General features: G+C 41.9%; 1 protein-coding gene and 1 long non-coding RNA gene across 2 annotated transcripts in view; one reads left to right on the top strand and one right to left on the bottom strand.

Annotated features, from left to right (window-relative positions):
- Positions 1 to 25,917, top strand: part of Hivep3 (HIVEP zinc finger 3) — a 376,984-nt gene that overhangs the window by 45,903 nt on the left and 305,164 nt on the right. The gene's annotated exons all lie outside the window — the stretch shown is intronic.
- Positions 2,417 to 13,050, bottom strand: LOC125354995. Its single transcript, XR_007211580.1, has 3 exons — positions 12,496 to 13,050; positions 3,506 to 3,510; positions 2,417 to 2,427 (listed from the first exon to the last, which is right to left on the bottom strand). It is a non-coding gene; the product is annotated as an uncharacterized LOC125354995 (long non-coding RNA).

Raw genomic sequence — 25,917 nt, 5'->3', positions numbered from 1 at the left:
CCTTTCCTCTACCTTCTGGTGACTTTTTTTCTCCTCTTCTTAAGTTAGTGCTCCTTCCATAAATTAAATTTTCAAAAATGTTATGTCCGCTCCTGGATCTTACTCATTTTATAGTTGTGAATTGGTATTATTTGCGATTCATTTCTTTTGTCTATCACGTCAACTGTGATGTGAAAGCTTTGAACACTGAACACGCTTTTCTTCATACAGGTTATATTCCCTTTAAGTTTTCTGAAAAGAACAAAACATTGTTTAAATCTTCCCAGCATTTTTGTTGTTGAAGAGCCCTTGTATATTATCTGTAAGAATTCTTTCCAGCTCTATTATTTGGTAAAACAACATCAGCAACAAAACTAGTATGAAATTATAATTCTTTCCTCTGGTTCTGTACCTGGGTTGTACTTATATTTTCCCTCTGTACATGACAGTCTAGCTTGAGGTAAGTCCTGCTACTTCTATGGATAGGGGTGAGGGGGGGAGTGGACTGACTCATTAGAATATTAGGGTACACACACATATATGTTTATATAGCTATACATGTATTCAGAGTCTAATTAAAAACAAAGCTGCAGAAACCTTCTAGGAGCCCCTCAGCGGAGAGGGAGGTGAATCTGATAGTTTAGTGGGTTTTTCTGCTTTGGTGCCTCCCTTGCCTTGATTGACAGGAGCTGGCCACCGAGGAGGGTGAAGCATGTGCATCTAGAGTGTAGCTGGATGGGACTGATTTTCATTTTTTCCCCCCAGCTTCGCTTCTGTCTGCTATTGTTCTGCTAACAATCTTGGCTAGTTCATTTCTCCTTTGAATCTTTCTACACTCCAGAGAAAATATATACATGCATGTGTGCATATCTATTTGTATGTACATGCTTACATGGATACACATGCTTAAGAGAAAGATCAACAAATGTGTACAATGTTTGGAGCATGTTTCAGATTATTACAGTGTTCTCTCTCTCTGTCTCTCTCTCTCTCTGTCTCGTGTGTGTGTGTGTGTGTGTGTGTGTGTGTGTGTATAAAGATAGTTTGCTGTTTTTTATTTCTTTTGCCAGTCTTAGGCCCTGAGCACTGTCCCTGGTTCTTTTTCTTCAAGGCTAGCACTCTACCACTTGAGCCACAGCGCCACTTCTGGCTTTTTCTGTTTTATCTGGTGCTGAGGGAATAGAGCCCAGGGCTTCATGCATACTAGTCAAGCACTTTACCACTAAGCTACATTCCAAGCCTGTAAAGATAGCTTTATGTGCATTGTAGATAATCTAGAATTGTTTGCTATTGGTTGATCATGGTTGCATGGATGTATGAAATTTTAGACTAAGTTTTAAACTTGTAGTAGATATCAATTAAAACTCTTCTTCATGATTTTCCTTGTCCTCCTTGGGGAAATCATTATTGCTGGACTTCACTTTGTTGGCATCTGTTATTTCATTCAACTATTTTTTGGGGGGTGGTTACCTACTTTGTACTGAGCAGAACCTTGAAGACACTAATGATCCCTAACTTACAACTTATCAAGATTTATTTGTATATTAACTTTTTTTTAATGGGCAGGTTTAATGATACATCTCAGTTCTATCACCATTCTGTCATCAAGTAATTAAAGAAAATGTTAAACAGGACTGGGAAGGAACTGACCATGTGGACCTGCATTTGTTAATTCTCTCCAGTTGATGTTTACCTGGACCTACCCACTAATCAATTTTGTATCCACTGGATACATAATTATAGGCTTTCAGTTTCCTGATGGGTCTGTCATGTGAGATAAAATCTAAAGCATTGAGTAAATTCTTCTCCCTGGTGGATAAGCTCCATCAGCTTCATCCTCAAAGCCCTGTTGATTTTTATTCTGGATATAGCTTATTATATCTTATTAAAATAAGATAGGGCTGGATCTGTTGTTTTACAGAGACTTAGAGGGTTTAGTAGGAAAGGGGAAGAAATACAAAAAAGGGGGACTTAACTCACATCAGTGCTGTTTAACTATCTCTTTTAATTTTTAGGGCCAGCACTGGGGCTTGAACTCAGGACTTCATTCTCTCACCTGGCTTTTTTGCTCAGAGCTGATGCTCTGCCACTTGAGCTACACCTCTACTTGTAGCTTTTCTTGATGGTAAATTTGAGATAAGGGTCTCCCAGAAGGATGAATAGGGAGTTTTCTTGTCATCTCCAGACTTTGTTGTCTTCCAGGCTCCCTTGAGGCTTCTTTTGAATGGTGTTCTTTCAAACTGAATGCTGAGATAGGACCCAGCTATGTGTAGAAGCTTGCCCACTTCAAGCTGTGGGCCTTCTTCCTCTTGCCTTCCTTGTACTTCTCTGAAGGAAGGTTTTGCTTCTCTGCTTCCCCCTGGCTGGCCCTAACCTTGGAAACCCCTCTGCCTTCCTGGCCTGTAGAGAAGTGGCTCTTGACTCAGGCATCTCTCAGGCTTGCCCAGGCTTGATGGTACCCACTGCAGCCTTGCAGGGTACAACTTGCTCTACTCTGACCTTACTATTTTCCCCAGTCCCTCACTGCTTCCTCTGCCAGAACCCAGCAGGCATTCCCTGCCTCACCCCTCCTCAGGGAGTTCTTGCTCAAAGCACTTCTGCTTTAGCGGGATCAGTTCTCTTGGGTGCCTTGAAGGCATTTATTAAAGAAGAAAACAATTTGCTTGTTCTCTTTGGGCCGAATTCAGTTCTGGCTAGTAAGTCTTAGTTGTACCAAATTGAGAAAGCTTAATCCTAGGACCTCAAGTGGTTCTATTTACACTAGCTCTCCACTTTGGAAGAGTTTTATGGTCATTCCACATGGATGGAGTCATACTATATGAGCTTCTCACACCTGGTTTCCACTTAGCATGATGGCTAGCATTTACCTGTTTGCAGCATGAGTCAGTTCGTTCTTTCTTTCTTTCTTTCTTTCTTTCTTTCTTTCTTTCTTTCTTTCTTCCTTTCTTCCTTCCTTCCTTTCTTTCTTTCCTTCTTTCTTTCTCTTTTCTGTTGAGTACTATTCCATTCAACAGATCTTTCCCACATTTTGTTTATCTGTTCACTAGCTGAGGTATAGTTGGGCTGTTTCCTTCTTTTGGCTAGTCTGAATAATGTGGCTATGAATATATCATACAAGTATTTCTGGGGACATATGTTTTTATTTCTCTTGAGTAGATACTTGGGAGGGGAGTTGGTGAGTCAGATGGCAAATTTGTATTTAACTTTTTTTTTTTTTTTGCCAGCCCTGGGCCTTGGACTCAGGGCCTGAGCATTGTCCCTGGCTTCTTTTTGCTCAAGGCTAGCACTCTGCCACTTGAGCCACAGTGCCACTTCTGGCCATTTTTCTATATATGTGGTGCTGAGGAATTGAACCCAGGGCTTCATGTATATGAGGCAAGCACTCTTGCCACTAGGCCATATTCCCAGCCCATGTATTTAACTTTTAAAAAACAACTTTTGAATGGTTTTCCCAAGTGGTGGCACCAGTTTATACCAAAAGCAGCCAGTGTCTATGGGCTCCCATTGCCTTACCCTTGTACTACACCTGCCCTCGCTTTCTGTCTGAATGGCTTATATTTTGCTGTTCTGGGGATCAAACCTCAAGCCTCAGGCATACTAGTCATACCTTCTCCCAGTCTCACTCTTGTTTTTCAAAGGTTGGGTGAGTGAAGACACATTTTCAAAGCCCTGCCTCTTTGAGCAATGAATTTCACCCCTTTGAAAGCGCAGACAGATTGCATATTAGAGGAAGGGCATCAATATAGGAATGTTAGGAGGGAAATTAGAAACAGCTTACATTACTTTTCCTTATAGTTGATACTTATTCTAATGTAAAGATGGGAATAATGCCTGTTCTTGCAGGTAGGAAACTTAGCATGCTGCACAGCTAAGAAGGATGCTTATGTAGGAGTATAAATGGATACTCTGGTTGGGTAAAAGTCAATCAGTATTGCTTTCAAACAGTGACTACTGCTCAAGCATGGAGAGGAAACCACAACAGGCTCAGGTGAGCTAGTCCTGTTGGAAAGGTAGGAGTTGTCTGTTAAGTGAATGAATGAAGTTCATTTGCTAGGCCCATCCTCATGAAACACCAGAGTTTGGGCAATAGGAAATCAAGGTGCTGCAGGTGTGGTTTCTCCTGAGGCTGTCATTCTTTGCTGGACTTCACACAGTGTCGTCACATGGTATTTTCTCTGTATACAGAACTCTTCTTCCTCTTTTCAGGACACCAGTCATATTGCTTTAGGACCCTCTCTCCCCCACCAGCTTGTGACCCCATTCCATGTTGTCACCCTCCTCTTTAAAGGCTCCCAGATACAGGCTGACTGCATTGGGGTTAGGAATTGGCTAACTGGCCTGAGCCAGGTCATCGTTCTCCATGCAGTGTCCCCCCGGGATTTAGAACCACAATTAAAAGTTTCCTTAGTGCTTGTACTGAAAGGCTGAGCCCCCAGCCAAGTAAAGAAGTACAGATTTCTGCACTGTAGACCAGAAGTTAGAGACATAAACATGGGTCTTAATAGGAAATAAAAAGTCTGAATAAAAAGCACTGATGTCCATGGAGTCTAACAGGATCGTTCAGTTTTTATTTTAGAGCCCTTGCCTCTGGATGGTATGATTTTCTTAAACTTGATTGTACATCAGGAAATTGTGTGAGATCCTTAGTTACATTTTCCTGTGTGACCCTTCCAGATCTTCCCACATTTCTAAAGTTTGATTCTAGCCTGGAAGCTTCCACTGAGGTGTGCTGCCTGAACTGTCTCATGCTCTCCTCCACATATACTCAGGCTGAAGCATTAGCAGTCTAGAGGCTGCAGGGGATGCTTGATGCTCTCCTCATTGCCTGCACCTGCTCCTTCCTTCAAGGCTGGCAGGCTGGGCCCTCCTCCGTCCTGAGGAAGGAAGGGAGGCAGGCAGACTGCTGGGAGGTGGGCAATCTTGGGACCTCTCTCCTGGGGTAGTGACAGTTCAGTAGCTTACGGTGAAGAACCAGCCTCTGGACCACGGAATTGGAAGAGACATGGAAGATAATAATTCTCATCCTATCCTTTCATATGCCATCCTGCCCAGTATTGCCTGAACTTCCCATCTGACTTTTCTTTGTTTCTTTTCTTCTCCCATTCTCTCTGCCTCTGTCTGTCTATCTTTCCACCTTAGTCCAAACACTCTAGAATAATGTACCCTATATGCCCAACTCTTTCTCCTATCACTCACCTCACCTACTTCCTCTACTTGTGCCTGCAAGTGGGTAAGCTATGGGTTTTAAAGTCATGAGCTATGTTGGAGCTATGCTGAGTTTTGGTTTCCCAGGGCTGCCATTCCAAAGCACCACAGACTGAATGGTTTAGAACAACAGAAATGGACTGTTTTGTAGTTCTGTGGCCAAAAGTCTTAACACCAGGGTGGCAGCAGAGCCATGCTCTTCCCTCTGTAGGCATGAGGGAGGAAGGTGGAAGTGTAGGTCCCAACTCTCCCTGGCTTGTGGCCATATAGCTCCACTCCACTTCCCTCTCTCTCCTCCTTCTTCACAGGTTCAAGTCTGTGCTTCAGTTTATAAGGCCACAAGTCATAGTGGACGAGGGACCCACTCAACTATATAAACTCACCCTAACTAGTTACAACCGCATTGACCCTGTTTCCATCATCATGCTTGGGATTACTATGAGCGATAACTGTAGAGTTGGAATTTCTACGCGTATGCTTGGAAATATTGTACTACTTAAGTGTGTGACTGGCACACTTGCTTTTAAAATAGTGAAATGATGACATGGTATATACATTAGAAAGCAAGGCAAAACAGGTAGTCTCAGACGTCATCTACATTTCCCCTGCCATTCATCTTCATTTGGCCTGAAGACCAGTCCTCTAAGAGCAGCCTTGGTACCATGCTGTTTCTCCTGGCAATAGTTAGCAGCAGGATTCAATTGTTCATGCTCAGGCAAAGCCATCTTAATGGAGAACAACAGGAAAAAGCAAAGACACTTTATAAATCAATCTTTGTTACTTCTAGACATACAATCACTTAAAGCAGACTCTCTGAGTATGTGTTGGGACTCACCAGAATTCAAAGACTGAATGGCCAGATTGACTTCTCAGTCCATGTGTGCTAGAGGCCAGCATGCCTCCACAGGCCACACCCTGCCCTGCCTCAAGGTTGACCTGGAAGTATTAGAATAGCATTTCTGCTTTGGGGAAGGACCTGCACAAAACTCATTTGTATGCATCTACTCGTCTCAGTCAGGTTTCCTGGGAAACCAACTCTGAGATGGAGATTTGCAGGGCTCCTGGGGAGTGTTTTCTGGTGCATGTCTATGGGGGACAAGGGAAGCAAGATTACAAGACGAGAGTTGAGCTGGGCTTCAGTCACCCTGCAGACCTCAGTTGGTTCCATGGGAGGCTCAGGGGCCAAGATGGCCCCACAGAATTGGCCCCAAATGAGGCAAGAGTGCGAGGCCTTTGTATCTGGGATTTGCATCATGGGTTGCCCTCGGGAGGGGTGTGGCCTGGGAGAAGCCAGGATGATTCCTAGAGAAAAATAGTTTGAGAGCCACAGCAGTGAGGAGGCACCCCTCAGCGCAGGGGTGCCGCAAGAGATGGTGGCACAGCTCAGCACAGGGGTGCTGCAGGAGACAGAGGGAATGCACTTGAGTCAGCTACTCAGCAACCACTGCTCCTGATACTAAAGCTATGGGACTTACCTAAGTGTTTGGCTTCTGGTCTCACAGGGCTTTCTGTTCAATAGAGGTCAAACAAATACAGGCAGTTATGATATAGTGTGAAACTACATGGTGGGAAAGTCCAGAGGGCTTCCTAGAAGAAGTTGTGCCTAACCTGAGACCTGAAGATCTCAGGGCATGTTAGGAAAAAAAAACAAAAAAGGAAGTCCTGAGCTAAGCACCAGTGTCTCATGCCTGTAATCCTAACTCCTTCTGGTGATGAGACCTGGAAGGTAATGGTTCAAAGCCAACCCAGGCAGAAAAGTTTAGGAGACTCTATGTCCAATTAACCTCAATTAAAAAAAAAAGCTAGACTGGAAGAATGGAGGCATGACTCAAACCATAGAGCACCAATTATGAATAGAAAAGGACTTCTGAAAGCTCAAGGCCCTGAGTTCAAGATTAGGTAGAGACAAAACAAAGTGTGTGTGTGTGTGTGTGTGTGTGTGTGTGTATGTGTGTAACGGTGAGGTGAGGTTGTGCAGCTTTAGGAGTGAGCTTATGCCGGACATAAGAGTAGGAGAACAGGATGAAAGCTTGAAGACTTCCACTCCCATCCTGTGTCCAAGTTCTTGTCATTGTGTCTGTCCAAGTCCTTTGGGAATCTTTAGCCATTTTCCAGCCTCTGCCCCTGCCCACTCTGTACTCTAAGTGCCCACCTGCTCAGCTCTCTTCTGGCCTTAGGGGCCTTCTTTGCCTTTTGACTGCTGCTTTGGGTCCACTTCTCACATACTGTCTCTCTCTTGGCAAATATTAGATTTGGTCTGCTCCAAATCCTGTTGCCCTGGCTCCTGAACCCATCAAGTTTCCACTGAAATCTCCTACGTGGCACCAGGCACCTTTCTAGTAACTTGTCTGCACCGTCATCTTTTGGGGCTTGCTATAACATGGGTGCTGGTGACCCCTTTCTTCATAAAGTGTTCTTGAAACTGGACCTCTTGATTCTCTTCCTGATTTCCCTATGTTTTCTCCAGCTTTGCTCCTGTAAGGTCTCTCTCTTTCTCCTGCTCTTCCACGGGGCTCCGGAAACCCACCTCTTATTCCTGATGTGTGGGCTGCACCTAGCAGCCTGCCTCCAACGAGCAGAAGGGGAAAAGATGATGGAGGTCACTACCCATGAGCCTTACCTCTTCACACTGTTGCCTTGAGCATTCAACATTGCAACATTTCAGCTAGAGCAGGCGAGCAGGATCATATTGAATTAGAATACCCGTTCCCAACCTGGGGAAGTGTGCTGCAGTCTTGACCTACCTCAAGTACAGGTTTTACTAATTTATTGGTATTTTCAGCCTTTGGGCTCCCAAGGGGAGCCTGGGGCAATTGTTACTGCTGGGTAAGTTGATCTCTGACACAGTTTTGTCTGTTTTCCCTCAAATGATAGATGGAAAAAATTGGGAGGCAACCGGATGTGCTCCAAATGGTGTGATGGAAACTGGCAAAGAAAAGTCTGGAAAATGGCTTACCATCACCAGATGGTAAAGGGCCTCCCATGCTACAAGTTGGGATTTTTTATCTGTAGGAAGTGTGAGCCTTTCATAGTTCTGTTCTGTAGCACGTCCCAGTTCTATTCATGCTTCTTTTACATAGAATCTTGATGTACTGTCTGGCTTGGCAAATACACCTCTACCTCCCCTTAATGGAATTTCCTAATCTCTTATCAGATTGATTTTTTTTATTCTGAAGCCTCTTAGCCTAGTTCATGTTTGTTGGGAACAATTTCCCTCTGCATCTTGTCTTGTTTTTGAGCCATTTGAGGCACTTGACCATATTTCATTCCGTGGAAGCTGGTTAAGGCCATAGAGAGGCCCATGAGATCATTTGTCATATACTTTTACAACCTCAAAAAAGGGAATACCAAAATCGAGAGACACAGGGTAAAAAAGACAAACAATTACAAAAGCAATACTTGCAAAACTGTTTAGTGTAAATCTACTGAACAACTCATGGGGGGAAGGGAAAAGGGGACAGGGGAGGGGGCAATGAGGGAGGAGGTAACAAACAGTACAAGAAATTTATCCAATGCCTAACGTATGAAACTGTAACTGCTCTGTATATCAGTTTGACAGGGACTAGTGGCTTATATCTGTGATCCTGATCCTAGCTCCTCAGGAGGCTGAGATCTGAGGATTGTGTTTCAAAGCCAGCCTGGGCAGGAAAGTCCATGAGACTCTGACCTAGGTGAATGGATGGAAGGGTTCATGTTGGATAACATGAGTTAAGAGTTAGTTAAGAGTTATGTTCAGGAAATGTGTAGGATTTAGAGCAAACTGCATCTTATTTCAAGAAGTACAAGTGGAGTATCAATTAGGAGGAATCAAAACCTGAGTATTTTTTGTTAAATTTAGGATTGGGCCATTATTGATGTTAGTATTAGGGTTAGGAGTACAGCTGGAGTTAGGGTTAGCATTAGGAATATGGAAAATTGAGGGTCAAACTGAAAATACATTTTAGAACTACAAGCCAAAAAAAGGATGCAGGAGAAATACAGTATTGCTGTAATACAGGAATTGAAGACTTCCACTCCCATCCTGTGTCCAAGTTCTTGTCATTGTGTCTGCCCAAGTCCTTTGGGAATCTTAAGCCATTTTCCAGCCTCTGCCCCTGCCCACTCTGTCCTCTAAGAGCCCTCCTGCTCAGCTTTCTTCTGGCCTCAGGGGCCTTCCTTGACTTTTAACTGCTGCTCTGGGCCTACTTATCACATACTGCCTCTCTCTTGGCAAACATTAGATTTGGTCTGCTCCAAATCCTGTTGCCCTGGCTCCTGAACCCATCAAGTTTCCACTGAAATCTCCTATGTGGCACCAGGCACCTTTCTAGTAACTTCTCTGCATATTAGGCTGGTTAGGGTTAGCATGAATGCTCCACTTGGGCTTAGGGGTAGAATTAGGGAGAGGGTAAATACCCAGTGCAACTACAACCTATTTTTAACAAGTATCAATTGATTCAAAGTTAGGATGAAAGAAAAGGAATGTATTTGTTCATTTAAGCATTTGAGGGTCATCAGGATTAGGTTAGGATTCGTTTTTTTTGTTTGTTTGTTTGTTTGTTTTTTGGCTAGTCCTGGGGCTTGGACTCAGGGCCTGAGCACTGTCCCTGGCTTCTTCTTGCTCAAGGCTAGCACTCTGCCACTTGAGCCACAACGCCACTTCTGGCCATTTTCTGTATATGTGGTGCTGGGGAATCGAACCCAGGGTCTCATGTATACGAGGCAAGCACTCTTGCCACTAGGCCATATCTCCAGCCCCTAGGATTCGTTTTCTAGTTCAACTATGGTTAGGGTTATGGAAGAGTAAGCTTTAGGGTAAAAGTGAGTTTTCTACTAATAATTATATGTAAAAGATGTGAGAAAATTTAGCAGAAACTATACTATTCTGGGCTAATTAGGGTTGAATTTTGGATTATGGTTCTGGAGTTTTAGGGTTAGGATGAGCATTGGGTCAAGGTTTGAGTCATGTTTAAGGTTAAGTTCAGGGACAGTGGTCATGGTGAGGGTTAATGTTAGGGTTAGGGTTGTGGTTGTGGTTAGGTTTGGTGTTATTGTTGTTGTTAGGCTTAGCTTTGGGGTTATTGTGGGTTAAGGTTGGGGTTAAGGTTAGGGTTAGATTTGGTATTGGTATTAGGGTTGTGATTCGCTTTGAGGTTATATTTAGTGGTTAGTTTTAGGGCCGGTGTTCTGGTTAGGGGTTATTATTTTTTTTATAATTTTTATTGTCAAACAGGGGTTATTATTAATGTTAGTGTTTGGAGTTAGAATTTAGTATTAGTGTTTAGGGTTAGGTTTAGTTTTCAGGGTTAAGGTTAGAGTTACGTTGAGGGTTAAGGTTAGGTTCAGAGTTTGGGATTTAGGGTTAGGATATGAACTAGGGGTTAAGGTCAGGGTTAAGTTAGAGCTAAGGTTAGGATTCAGTGGTTTAGGAACTAGGTTTGAGTGGTGCACTGGGGTTAGGGTTTGGCTCAGAATTGGGCTTAGCTTTAGTGTTAGGGTTGTAGTTTGGGTTATGATTTGATTTAGGGGTTAGGTGTTAGGTTAGGTTAAGGTTGATGGGATTAGGCTTAGACTTGGGTTTGGTATGGGAGTTATGGTTTGGGCTAGGTGTAGGTTTAGGTTAATACTGTAAGTCTAAGGTTATGAGTTAGGTTAGGGCTAAGGTTTATGTTTGGTATTAGGGTTTAGGATATATGGATAGGGGTAAGGATATGGGTAGGGCTGAGTTAGGGCTAGGGTTTAGTGTTTCAGTTTTGGTTAAAGTTTGAGCTAGGGTTAGGTTGTTAGGTTTAGGCGTGGGAACAAAGGCTTTGTAGTTGTCTGTGTGACTGGCTGATGGGACATGTAGCAGCAGCTTCAGCCAGACTTACCACTGAGGGTGAAAATCCATGCTTCCATGTCCTAGAACTGAACGGTCTGTCTTCCCATCATCAGCTATTCCATTCAGCAGCCCATGGCACCAGCCCTGAATGTTCACAGATAAATACTGCCCACATGGCTCTCATACCTCCTTTGTAATCACCACTCACCAGCAGGCATGTGCATATTATACAGAGCCCCTTCCACCTTCTGCCCATTCCCCAAAGGTCCATCCACAGGTCCCTTTCCAGAATGCTTTTGGCCCAAATCTTACAATTTATCCCTCACAAACTCCTGATCTACCAGTCAAGCTATTCAGCCCTGCATATAGAGCCTGTTGTTTATATCCTTGACCTCTTCACACACAGATGACCAGGGTTCCCTGAACCTTTGTGCTCATGGAAGGCACCCCTCACCACTATCAGGCCATGGCACAGCTGCAGTCTATTTTCAACTCAGAGCAGCCTGTGAACCAATTCTGAAGGCTTTTCCTTCTGTATTAGTCCTGTCATGGGAACTTTTCCCATGAGGTTACAGTTTTGACCTCATGGGAGATCTTATTGCAGTCACAGGGTTATTGCAATAGCAGAGAGTGATGTAGTGAACTGGGTTTGGCTACCTGCTTCTGCAGCTTACTTATGTGCTGGGTTCTTGCTTGGGGATAAGCCTAGATGTACCCCTTCCATGTTATGATGGACTATTGATGGACTCTCATGACCTATGGCTTCTTGGGGCAAGATGGGCACCTCTGCTTATAGGATAACTTGTTATCCTATGGAAAAAGAATCAGTATCCATCAAAACTGAGTGGAACCCAGGAGTTGATTTTAGAGTTGTCTAGAGGCCCCTGCTGATGATGACATGGCCTTGCTCCAAAACCCAAGGGGTCTGCACTGAAATTCTCTGGATGGAACATGTCCACGGCACTGCATGTACTTTAATCTATCGCAGCTACTCTTCATCCCTTGAGCTGTGCTAGGCCATGAGGTCTAAATGACAGGGAGGCTTCTCTTGCAGCTTGGATCTGTTGTAGGACTTTCATGCTCTTGAGTTCCACTCAAAGCAGGCATTCCTCTGTGTTACCCATTTTATAAACAAGAACATGTGTGTATGCACACGTGTGTGCATGTGTATGTCTTTTTTTTTTCTTCTTTTTTTTGGCAGTCCTGGGCCTTGGGCTCGGCCTGAGCACTGTCCCTAGCTTCTTTTTGCTCAAGGCTAGCACTCTGCCACTTGAGCCACAGTGCCACTTCTGGCCATTTTTTATATATGTGGTGCTGGGGAATCGAACCCAGGGCTTCATGTATGCGAGGCACATGTGCACGTCTTGAGGCTTGATCTTATGGCCTTGGATGTAGTCTCTGAGCTTTCTTGCTCATGGCTAGCTCTCTACCATTTGAACAACACCTCTACTTTTGACTTTTTGTTGGTTGAATGAAGATAAAAGTCTCATGGGCTTTCTGTCTGGGTTAACTTTAAACTGTGATCCACAGATCTCAGCCTTCTGAGAAGTTAAAATTAAAGGAATGAGCCATTACTGCCTGGCTATAAACAAGAACTTTTATGTTCAGAAGACTTAAGTAATTTTCAAGGTTTCAGAGCAAGTAAGCAATGGCTTGGGAGTCTCTATCACCATTTCTGCTGCACCATGTTACCTCTTCTGCATTTTCAGACCTATTTCCAGGATATCTTTGAATAGAAGAACACTCACCTGTGGTGGATTGCCCGTGAAGGAATTGGCTCGCCCTTGAATTGCCAGATGTAGATCAGTTTTATCTTTTCAAAATAGTCTCTGATTCAGGTACCTGTATTGCTTAAGGAATGGAGCTGAGGCTATATCCTTCCCTGACTCAGAGAGTGATTCAGGCTGAGAGCTGGCAAAATCAGGGAGGATTTTTTGGATCATGTCATAACCTTTGAGGTGTTCATCTTATCCCTTAGCTAAGAATAGATCTGGACGATGAGCAAAACATTTCTAAAATCTTCCTGCTCCACTAGAGTTTCGAGTCTTACTGTGTCTGTTTTACTTTTTCTTTCTTTTTGTGGTGGTGGTATGGGGGGGGGGTTGGGACTCAGGGCCTGAGCACTGTCCCTGGTTTCTTTTTGCTCAAGGCTAGCACTCTACCACTTTGAGCCATAGTGCCATGTCTGGCCTTTTCTGTTTATGTGGCGCTGAGGAATCGGACCCAGGGCTTTTCGTGTATGCTAGGCAAGCACTCTACCGCTAAGCCACATTCTCATCCTCTGTGTCCATTTTAGTCAGTAGGGATGACTACATTTTGAACTTTCCTTTTCCTTTTCTCTGCCCAGTTTGTCCTTAGCTGATGGAGCTCTTCCAGAAGCTTTTGGACTGACAAGAACATTACAGAGGTGGTTAATTCATGTACCTAAGCTGTCTCTATGGGAGCCGGAGTTGACCTCAAGTGGTTTGACTTCACCATGTCAGACTAGGACCAGGCTAAATAAATTTCATATTTATTGATGATTGATGAGAAACTAACACCCACTTGCTTAACTGTGTACCATAGGGAATGAACAGCTGTTTGGTGATTAGATCAGGATGAATATGGTAACAATTTTGGATCTCTTTCTAGTTTATTTGATAAAATGAACTTTAATTATTGGCATTAAGATGATTCTGGAAAAAATTTATTTTCTTGAGATTCTGGACAGGTCTTTAAACTTCTATTTGTAGTGGCTGGTGTGAGGTAGATTTTTTTTTTAAAGCATAGCTAAAATATAAATATTTACACTGATATTTATTGGGCAAAGATTAAAAATAAACCACTGGGTTCTTTCTTCCTAATACATTTCATATGTGTGTTTTATTCCTCTCTCTCTCTCTCTCTCTGTGTGTTTCTGTCTCTCATAATTTGTTTGAATGCCAATATTGGGCATCCAACTCAGTGCCTAGGGACTATCCCTTAGCTTTTTCAATCAAGGTTGGTGCTCTACCACTTGAGCTACAGCTCTACTACTGACCTTTTGCTGGTTAATTAGAGATACGAGTCCTTTGTAGACTTTCCTGCCCACACTGGCTACAAACTGTGACCCTCAGATCTCAGCCTCCTAAGTAGCTAGGATTAGAGATGTGACTCATCAGTACCTCCTGGCTCTGTTTTGCTTCTTAGGCAAAGTCTCACAATGTAGACCAGTATGTACCACCATGCCCAGCAATGATCGCATGTTTGCCAGTCCTGGGACTTGAACTCAGGGCCTGAGCACTGTCCCTGGCTTCTTTTTGCTCAAGGCTAGCAGTTTACCACTTGAGCCATTTCTGGCTTTTTCTGTTTATGTGGTGCTGAGGAATGGAACTCGGGGCTTCATGTATGCTAGGCGAGCAGTCTACTGCTAAGCCACAGTCCCAGCCCTGAATTTGATATCTTTTTTTTTTTTCTCAAATTTTTATTATCAAACTGACGTACAGAGAGGTTACAGTATCATACGTTGGGCATTGGATACATTTCTTGTACTGTTTGTTGCCTTGCTGAATTTGATATCTTAAAAAAAATAAATATATATTTTTAACTTGGAGGAAATTTTAGGCTCCTTCCCCACCCCTCCTAAGAAGGGCTTTATAGATCACCTAGGCAATTCACTCTGTCTTCCCTGAGCATAAAGAATTTGGAGAATATGTGTAGCTGAGCAGAATCTAAAAATGAGACCACCTTCCAGTTACTTCCCTTCCATGATTCATATCAAGTACTGGCCAAAATTTATATCAGCATATAATCAAACAAAAACTAAAGATGCATTTCAAATTCCTTACCTCCACTTTATTAGTCGAAATAGCTTCGAATCATACCTGCCCTTCTATGTTGCCAAAGAGGTTGATTCTGTCGTTTAGGAAGGGAAACAGGACAGACTTGGCCCTCTTCAAACTGCAGGCACACATATATGGGTATAAGACAATGGGTTGTCCTATTTAGATATCACTTGGCATTGGGATTAATTTGTAGAGCTACAGGAAACTTCAGTTGCAGTCACTTCTTGAGCAGATTCTTAGAGTGTGCTTTCTCAGGCTATTGTTTTGCAAGGATCTTGATATAGGGAGTATTATATTTCTTTGTGCAAGACCATTCTGCATTTCTCCTAAAAAAAACACCTCATAGCTCCCTGGCTGGGCTGTTCAATACTAATCAAGACCACACACAAAATAGATAGTAAGCAGCATGTGGGTATGAGGATTGTCTTGTCTACCACAATCTCCCTTCCCTAAAGGTATTGCACCTTGGCTTCCTTAGTTTTTCTCCTGGCCATGTCTCAAGAGGTGCAACATCTATGTTCATCAGGGAGATCCATGATGAGTCCCTGCCTGGTTTTGGGATGAGGGTTATACTGGCTTCATAGAATGAGTCTGGAAGTGAACATTCTCTTTCAATTTCATTGAAGAGTTTGAGAAATATTGGTGTGAGTTCTATTTTGAAGGCCTTGTAGAATTCTGCAGTGAATCCATCTGGACCTGGGCTTTTCTTGGATGGGAGATCATTTATTGCCGTTTCTATTTCAATACTGGATATGGGTCTGTTTAGGAGGTTTAAATCTTCATGGTTCAGTTTGGGGATATGAATTTTTTTCTAGGAAATCATCCATTTCTTCCAAGTTCTCGAATTTGTTGGCATAAAGGTTTGCAAAATAGTCCCTTATTATTTTCTGAATTTTGGTTATTTCTGTGGTGATGTTACCTGTTTTATCTCTTATCTTGTTTATTTGAGTGTGCTGCCTTTGTTTTTTGGTCAGGTTTGCCAGGGGTCTGTCTATCTGGTTGATTTTTTCAAAGAACCAACTCTTTGTTTTGTTGATTCTTTCGATGGTTTTTTTCGTCTCTAATTGATTTAATTCTGATTTGATTTTAATTATTTGCTTCCGTCTATTGATTTGGGGTTTGGCTTGTTCTCTCTCAAGGAAATTAAGGTGCTTCCTTAAATTATTGAGTTGCTGTTTCTCCAGTTTGTTGATGTATGCACTCAGAGATACAAATTTTCCTCTGAGTACTGCCTTTGCTGTGTCCCAAAGGAGCTGGTACTTTGTGTCCTCAACTTGGTTGAATTCCATAAACATTTGAATTTCTGTTTTAATTTCTTCAATGACCCTCTGATGGTTCAGCAGTGTGTTGTTTAGTCTCCATGAATTGTAGCGATTTCTGTGGTGGCTGTTTGAGTTGAGCTCTAATTTTATTCCATTGTGGTCTGAGAGAATGCAGGGAATGGTTTTGATACTTCTGAATTTGTACAGGTTTTCTTTGTGCCCTAAGATGTGATCTATTTTGGAGAATGTTCCATGTGCTGCCGAAAAGAATGTGTATTCTGTCCTTGCTGGGTGGAATATTCTGTAGATGTCGATTAAGTCTAGTTGGTCTATGCAATTGTTTAGTTCTGTGGTTTCTTTGTTCAGTTTTTGGCGTGTTGATCTGTCCAGAGGTGATAGTGGAGACGCAAAAATTCTCAACAAAATTCTGGCCAGTCGACTTCAACAGGTCATCAAAAAAATCATACACCACGATCAAACTGGATTCATCCCAGGGATGCAAAGTTGGTTTAATATACGCAAGTCAATTAATGTAATCCACCACATCAACCGGAGCAAGCTAAAAAACCACATGGTTTTATCTCTGGAGGCGGAAAAAGCGTTTGATAAAATCCAGCACCCATTTATGCTAAAAGCCCTGGAAAAACTGGGATTCCAGGGAACATTCCTGAATATAATCAAGGCAGTTTATGACAAACCAACAGCAAGCATAACTAAATGGTGAAAAACTAAAGCCATTCCCTTTAAAATCAGGAACAAGGCAGGGATGTCCACTCTCTCCCCTGCTCTTCAACATAGTACTAGAATTCCTAGCCAAAGCAATCAGGCAAGAAGAAAATATAAAGGGGATCTAAGTAGGTAAAGATGAAGTTAAACTTTCTCTCTTCGCAGATGATGTGATCCTATACCTAAAGAATCCCATAGACTCTACCCCCAAACTACTACAGCTGATCCAAAACTTTGGCAACATTGCAGGATATAAAATAAACCTTCAAAAATCAACGGCCTTTCTCTATGCTAACGACCCGAAGACTGAGGCTGATATCAGGAAAGCAACTCCCTTTGCAATAGCCCCCCAAACCATAAAATACCTAGGAATAACCTTAACCAAAGAAGTGAAAGACCTCTTTGAGGAGAACTTTAAAACCTTGAAAAACGAAATTAAGTCAGAACTAAGGAAATGGAAAAACCTCCCATGCTCCTGGATTGGGAGGATTAATATAATCAAAATGGCAATATTGCCAAAGGCTATCTACAAATTCAATGCAATACCCATTAATATCCCTACACCATTTTTTGATGAAATAGAGGAAGCAATCCAGAAATTCATATGGAATAATAAAAGACCTAGAATAGCAAAAACAATCCTAAGCAGAAAGAACAGTGCTGGAGGAATTACAATACCCAACTTCAAGTTGTATTATAAAGCTATAGTAATAAAAACAGCTTGGTATTGGCACCAGAACAGGCCTGAAGACCAATGGAACAGAATTGAAGACCCGGGAATGAACCCACAGAACTACGCCTACTTAATCTTTGATAAAGGGGCTAAAACAATAATTTGGAAGAAAGATAGCCTCTTTAACAAATTGTGCTGGAAAAACTGGCTCAACACATGCAACAAACTAAAACTAGATCCTTATATATCACCCTGCACCAAAATCAATTCCAAATGGATTAAAGACCTCGAAATCAAAACAGGCACCCTGAAAACACTAAAGGAAGGAATAGGAGAAACACTTGGGCTCCTTGGCTCAGGACGGAACTTCCTTAACAAAGACCCAGAAAGGCTACAAATCAAAGAAAGGTTGGACAAATGGGACTGCATCAAACTGCAGAGCTTCTGCACGGCAAAGGACATAGCTCGCAAGATAAACAGAAAGCCCACAGACTGGGAGAAGATCTTTACCGGCCATTCAGCGGACAAAGGCCTCATATCTAAAATATATGCAGAACTAAAAAAATTACCTTCCTCCAAAACAAAACCGCAAAGAACCAATAGCCCGCTCACCAAGTGGGCTAAAGACTTACAAAGAGACTTCTCTGATGAGGAAATGAGAATAGCCAAGAGACATATGAAAAAGTGCTCTACATCACTGGCCATAAAATAAATGCAAATCAAAACAACATTGAGATTCCATCTCACCCCAGTAAGAATGTCATATATCAAGAAAACTAACAATAACAGTTTTTGGAGGGGATGTGGCCAAAAGGGAACCCCTACTTCATTGTTGGGGGGAATGTAAACTGGTTCAGCCACTCTGGCAAGCAGCATGGAGATTCCTCAGAAGGCTAAATGTAGAACTCCCCTATGACTCAGCAACCCCACTTTTGGGTATCTATCCAAAAAACCACAAACAAAATCACAGTAAAGCCACCAGCACAACAATGTTCATTGCAGCGCAATTTGTCATAGCGAGAATCTGGAACCAACCCAGATGCCCCTCTGTAGACGAATGGATCAGGAAAATGTGGTACATATACACAATGGAATTTTATGCCTCTATCAGGAAGAATGACATTGCCCCATTTGTAAGGAAATGGAAGGACTTGGAAAAAATTATACTAAGTGAAGTGAGCCAGACCCAAAGAAACATGGACTCTATGGTCTCCCTTATTGGGAATAATTAGCACAGGTTTAGGCAAGTCACAGCAGAGGATCACAAGAGCCCAATAGCTATACCCTTATGATCACATAAGATGATGCTAAGTGAAATGAACTCCATTTTATGGAAATGATTGTTATATCACAGTTGTAACTACTTTCAACATCCCATGTGTATCTGTAGCTTCTACTATTGATGATGTTCTTGTATCACCTTCTTGTGATTGTATCTACACTATCTCTGTAATCTTATCTGAGTATATTGGAAACCGTGTATACTGGTATTAGAACTAGGAAATTGAAAGGGAATACCAAAATTGAGAGATACAGGGTAAAAAAAAAAAGAGAAACAACTACAAAAGCAATACTTGCAAAACTGTTTGGTGTAAGTGAACTGAACACTTCAGGGGGGGAAAGGGTAAGGGGGAGGAAAAGGGGGGTATGAGGGACAAGGTAACAAACAGTACAAGAAATGTATCCAATGCCAACGTATGAAACTGTAACCTATCTGTACATCAGTTTTATAGTAAAAACTTAAAAAAAAAGAGGTGCAACATATTTAGAGTTGGAACACAAGAGTGAAAATCCAATGGGCTGCTGCTTTTGCTGCTCATCTTCTCTATCTCATCCATGACAATGTTCTGCAAGACCCTATGTAAAACAAGAAGTAGATTGGAGAGCCTGGTGGGTGTTAGCAACAGAAAAGTCCTGCCTGGCATATCTGGATCATTCCAGAAGGAAAGAAAGTTCTCAGGTGGCCTTCTGTCTCTTGACTATAGACAGCATTTAGAGTTTTTCTTCAGTTTCTAGATCTTCATCATAAATACTTACTCGGAGGCCTGGGTTTTTGTTGTTGTTCTTTTGTTTTTGTAACAAGCATAAACCCTGAGTCATTCCTGAGCATTCTCACCTCCTACTATGATGGTATTCCTCTGTCTATTTGAAATTCTAATTATACGTTTACTCAGTGGGTTTCCCTCCTGGTTAACTTCTCCTGGTAACTCATTAAACCCCTGAGTCACACATTCATTATTATAGAGAGGACAAAAATGAAAGAACACAGAGGAGCAGTGCCCTGGGAGAAACGCGGGGGTGGATTAGTTGTGGTTAAGTGTATCTGAGCATCTAGAGGCCTTAGTTGCCTTTTGTCCCATTCTAGAATGTGGCTCTTGCACTTCTTAGTGCTCTCAGATCATTCATTGTGGCTTTGGCTATTGTAGGATAGTAGCTTATAATTCTGGTGCAAGTGCTTTCCTCCGGCCTAACTATGACCTCTGAGCCTAGATGGTCTCAGGGCCAGGATAGAACTACAATGTTCTCTAAAGGAACATTGCGGGAACCACTTCACAACCTACAGAGATAGTTCTTAAAAACTTCTTTCCTTCCCATCAAGCTTTTACTAAACCTTCTGAGCTCTACCCTTACCCATCTTATTGGGCTATTCCTTTCCTTCCTCACCTCTTCCCCAGGTAAATTACTTCTATTGATCACACCTGCTTGTAAACTGGGGCTCATGATAGTAGCTGGCTAATGTGTTGTGAAGATTACCCAAGATAAACTATGTCCCTACTGCCCACATAGTGCCAGTACTATTATAAATACTTGGAAAGGTGAGTTATTTCCATCTTCAACTCAGTCTCTCTAACCTTAGTGTTTGTTTCCTCTCTCAGTAGAAAGATTAGAGGGGAAAAAATCTGGAAGCTGAGAAAATGGTTTCTAAATATCAATAACAATAGATACCATTTATTGAGCGTGACCATCACCCCTTATGTGCTGTACCCCTATTGTATTATCTCTTTCTTCTCTACCACAGCCGGGGGGGGGGGGCGGGGGGAAGAGACTATTATGACCCTATTTTACAAGCTCAGAGATGTGAAGCAATATGCCCAAGGTCACAGAGCCAGTGATCAGTGGAGCTGGAGACTGACTGACTTCCAGTCCTTGGTTTGTTCATCCATGTTTTTGAGATAGAATCTTGCTATGTAGCCTCGGTTGGCCTCACATTCATGATTCTATGCTCTCACGTCCCCACTACTGAGATTACAGTCATGCATCACCATGCCCGTCCTATCTTTGGCTTACTAGCTTTGCAAAAATCTGCAAGCAAGTGTTCTCTTTATGGATTTTGAGCCATACAGGCTATGTACCCCCTGCACAGAGGTTTTGAGTTTTAATGACAAGTGATTTATTCTTGGAAGCAGTTGCTGTGGTAGACCCAGCCCCCTTGGGCTGGGGTGAAGCCACCTGGCTTATGATGAGGTGAACCCTGGAAGGTTTCTCTGGTTTTCATTTCAGACACTGAGAGAAATATATTTTTTTCTTCTGCAAAGGTTGGCATTTATTTCTTAATAATCAAGTTAAAAATTTATGTAGCCTCCCTAATCAGCAAAACAAAGACTTCCTGTACTTTTATGTATGCTAGAAAGTACTAATGAGTTCTTGGGGATTTATCACTGATTCTAGAATATAAGTAGGAGCCTGGATATTTGGAGTCAGTAATAGCGGGTTTTGCCAAGTTTCTTCAGCTGCACGAGAAGTTTCTTACATTCTGCGCATCTGGTGCTGCATCTGTCCTGGGGGATTGGAGGATGAGTTGATGGCCCACACAGAATGCCATTTCAGATGTCCTGGGACATCAGCCCTTGTAGATGTCTTCTAGGTGCTGTTGGGTCCTCTCTGTAGGCGGCTCAGTTACCCATGAGGCAAGACAGGAATGTTGACTTTTGCACCAAGTGTATGCCAGCACACTACAGGGTTTCAAAGAGCAGCAGGAGGGGCCCCTGCAGCCTGGACACTGTCACTGACACCTGCCTGCTCACTGTGCAGATAGGGTCAAGTTCACTTAGTGGCAACTTACTGCTGTTCTTTGCTTTTCTCTTCCTCTTCTTCCGATCCTTCTTCTCTCTTGTTCCTCCTCTTCTTTCCCTTCCTTCTTTCTATTCCCCTCTTTCACCTTTCTTTTTAACCCTTTTTCTTCTTTATCTCTTTCTCTCTCTCTCTCTCTCTCTTACTATGAATGCAAGAGAAGGTATAGTTCATTCTCTTCAACACTCATAAGTCTTGACAGTTACAAAGCACTTATTCTAAGCTGAACATAATGTGGAGAGTACAAAGGGAAGAAATCCACCCTGTTGGGTGTTCAGAATGCTATAGTTTGGATATGGTCTAAGTGCCCCGACCCCAGTCCAAAGGTTCATGTGTTGGAAGTTTGGCCTATAGTATGACAATGTTAAAAGGTGGCACCTGCACCTTTAAAAGATGGAACCTAGTGAGAAGTTATTAGGTCATTGGAGGCATGACCTCAGAAGGGATTTAGGTAGTTCTCCTGGAACCGCATGAGTACTAGGTCCAGGTTTTATGATGTGATTTCCTTCTCACACACTCCCACCACTGTGATTCCATCTACCACAATCTGATAGTTGTGAGCTAAATAGACTTTTCTTCTTTATGAGTTACCTAGCCTTGAGAATTTTGGTATGGTAACATAAAACAAGACTAACATAAGGGGGAAGAGGTGGACATCTGACAGTTATAATAAGAAATATGTTCTAAGCACGTATTATGTACCTGGCATTGTGCTGAGTTACCCTTGAACCAGATCATCTTATTTAATCTTCAGAGAAACATTCTCAATGGAATTCTGGCATTTTATCCTCTTATACATGATGTTGAAGCAAAGAGAGATTCAATAATTGGCCCAAAGTCACACCGCTAGTGTGTCATAGATCTGACTTAAGCCCAGGAAATCTGACTTCAGTCAGCATTATTAACAGTTCCACCACCCCCTACTTAATTATAACACGTTGTGACAAGCATCAAGTAAATAGGGTTGAGAAGAAGTGAAATTTGAATCTGGCCTGCCCTTCATTAGATTGGAGAAGGGAGGGAAGAGCATTGCAAGCATTGAGAACAGTGTGAACAGAGACAGAGTGGTAGAAATCCGATAGTCACAACCCAATTCATGGCATTGGGGATGGGTAGGGGACTAGACAAGACTCCGGAGCATAGCAGGGTCTGTGAAAGCCTTGGATTGAGTGCTCTCAAAGTAGAACCTTTTTTTTTTTAAATAGGTAGTGAATTAATTTAATTTCTTAAATGACCATACTTACATGTTAAAGTAATAGTATTTTTAGAGAAAACAATCTCACTATTAGAAATCTTTTGCAGGTTAAAATTGGATAATTTCTCTTTTTATTTCTTATATACTTAACAATTTTTCTTTAATGAGTTTATCTTGTATATTTAAGCAATGTATGTGTACTTTACATGTTTATGTATAAAGGGCATATGTCCTGGAAAAGTGTGAGTTGGTGGCGGTGCAGAGGGGAAGGACAGTTGTTGGGGAGACCATGAAGAAAGTGGGTGGATGAGCCCAGTTGCAAGTTAAGGGCTTTGGTTGGCAGGGACCATATCTGAGCATCACTACCCATCCTCAGCCCTTTCCTAGATCCTACTAAGTGCTACCCAACTCACAAACCCACCTGAAAATCCATGTCTGATAACTCCAAATGCATGGCTTATCTGTGGATCTTTTTCTTCTCTCTGTTTTTTCCTTCATGGTTGCGTTTCCTGGAATGTGTGCTATTTCCCACTGAATGCCAGATACTGTCGAGGAAGTTCTATGTAGCTTCTAGATGATCTGTCTTTCTTCAGAAAACATTTGATTAGCTAGATAAGGTATAGGAAGATTACTTGGATACAGTTGAGAATGGTCTATTCTGGTCTTGTAAGCCATGGTTCTTCTAGAATCTCAGTAAAAACCTGGAGTTTAACAAGTCCTTCCTTCTTCTCTTCCTCCTCCTCTACTTCCATCTTCTCTAGAGCCTTGGAATCTCAACTTTTGTCTTTCTATTCCACTGAAACTACCATATCCTCTAGGTGGCTGATTTCTCTTTGACCTCTATGTTTACCTCATATGTGATCAAAGATACTAAAGGAAAAGTGTGGCCCTGGCCAGGGAACTCGCTTCAGTGAATATTTAGGTTCTCTGGGGTATTACACACTCAATGGTGACTGTTCTGTTTGTTCTCCAGTGTCTTTGGGTAGCTGGATTGTTTGAGTGAGAGAGAGATAGAGATAGAGATAGATAGATAGATAGAGAGAGAGAGAGAGAGAGAGAGAGAGAAGAGAGCGCATGTGTGTGCATGCACATGTGCATGTGTGTGCATGATGTGAGATTTTTCTCTAGCTTCTATTGAAGCTGTTAGCAAGAGGGTCAAACTGATACCAGCTACTCATGCCATAGCTGGAAGTATAAGCTTCTATCACATCTTAAATAATTTTTAGGAGAGTACTTAGTAACCTCCTTCTTCATCCAGTATTTACCTATTTCATGGTTGAGGACTTCAGGGTGTGCTTCTATACTAATTAGAATGCAGAAATAATATTCAATGCATACTGTTTGAAACTAGGAAAACTGAAGGAAGGGATTGGGTTGGGAGGGATGGGGAAAATAATGAAAGGAATGATATCAATCAAGACACAATGTAATTATAAACTGACATATTGAATGGTAACCCCTATAATAAAATTATAATTAAAAACTATTGAAATATAAAGTGTATAAAAATGTATGGTCATGATTAATATTGGTGAATAAAGGTTGCTTTTTATTGATAGCAAAATATTTAAAGAAAAGTAGACATTTCCAGTGCAATCAGGAGTAGAAATGAAGAGATTCTAATTACTGTTCCTCATTTTAGTGTTCTGATAATATTCATACATGGTAAGAATCATGACTTACTAGCACAGTATACCTTCAGTTTCTAATTAGGTATATATTTAAACAAGACCATATCTTCTTGTGGGGGAAACATTTATTTATGTGGACAAGTAAGGCCATTTACTATACAGATAATTAAAAAAATAAGATGTGGGGTTTAACTTTTTAAATTGATTGACTTAATTAAAAACTAAAGATTAATAAAATTAAGCTCACTTTTAGAGCAGTGTTAGCCCACAAAAATAGAATTCACAGAAAGTCACCCCCACACTCCTCTCTCCCTCATCTAGTTTCCTCTATAATTTTCATCTCATATTATCACGGTACAAAGTGCAATTCCAAGACTGAATCAGAGGTGTAACCTCTCCCCTCCCCCATGGTTTCTCAGCCTCAGAAGGAGCTTACAGGGCTGTGGCTTTCACTGTGGGAAGGGAGAGGAAGACACGGGGAAGACAGAGCGTTCCACTTACAGATCAATGCCGCTACAAAGCGTTGATTAGGAGCAAGCATCACAATCTTCAAAATCCCTTTGAAAACCATCAGCTGTGTTTTACTCCTGGTTATACAAAGCCTGGGGTGCAGCATGGTCCCTGGGTGAATGAGTCTGTGGCAGATAACTCGTGTCTGGGGAAAGTGGGGCACCATGTGCTAAGCAGAGCCAAGTCTCTTCCCCAGGAGATCTGTAATAGAGACAAGAGCTTGGGTTAAAACAGCTGCATTCATCAAAGGAGTCCACATTAGAATAGTAAAATATGTGCTATAATAGTTACCCTGGGGCTGGGAATATGGCCTAGTGGCAAGAGTGCTTGCCTCATATACATGAAGCTCTGGGTTTGATTCCCCAGTACCACATATATAGAAAATGGCCAGAAGTGGTACTGTGGCTCAAGTGGCATAGTGCTAGCCTTGAGCAAAAAAGAAGCCAGGGACAGTGCTCAGGCCCTGAGTTCAACCAAGACTGGCAAAAAAACAAAACAAAACAAAAAAAAACTACCATGTAAAGCCATTTTAAGTGTACAGTTCTGATGATGTTAGTACATTCACATTGGGCAGCCCATTCCTCCATACATCTCCAGAACCCTTTTTATCTTCTAACATTAAAACTCTGTACCCATTAGATAACTCTCTACTCCTTCCTCTCCCAGGAAGTTACCGAAGATTTCACATTGTTCTGATACTTATAGGTCAGTTTCTTTTCTTTTTGTCTTTTTTTTTTCATTTGTGTTCTTTCTTTTTTTCTTCTTCCTTTTAGAGGTCCTCCTGCCACAAACTCCTTTGTGCTGAGTTACAGGTATGTACTACCATGCCTGGCTTAGGATATAGTTTCTACTTAACTTTCTATTTAGTTCTTTGTTTAACTTTGAGAAATACTTAAACATATCTTGGAAGGTTAAATGATAAATTATGGCATAGTTAGATTTATTGTCCATTGTTCTTTCTCTTATACATAACTTTTTTTGTTAGGTCTTGGATTATTTTCAATTTCTTCTTTCGGAGAAATGTAACAAGATATGTACCAGTATTCATCTTTCTTTTATTTG

This window comes from Perognathus longimembris, chromosome 7 (assembly GCF_023159225.1).
Source record: "Perognathus longimembris pacificus isolate PPM17 chromosome 7, ASM2315922v1, whole genome shotgun sequence".
Classification (NCBI taxonomy): Eukaryota; Metazoa; Chordata; class Mammalia; order Rodentia; family Heteromyidae; genus Perognathus; species Perognathus longimembris.
This window is presented reverse-complemented; position numbering and strand designations above follow the sequence as displayed.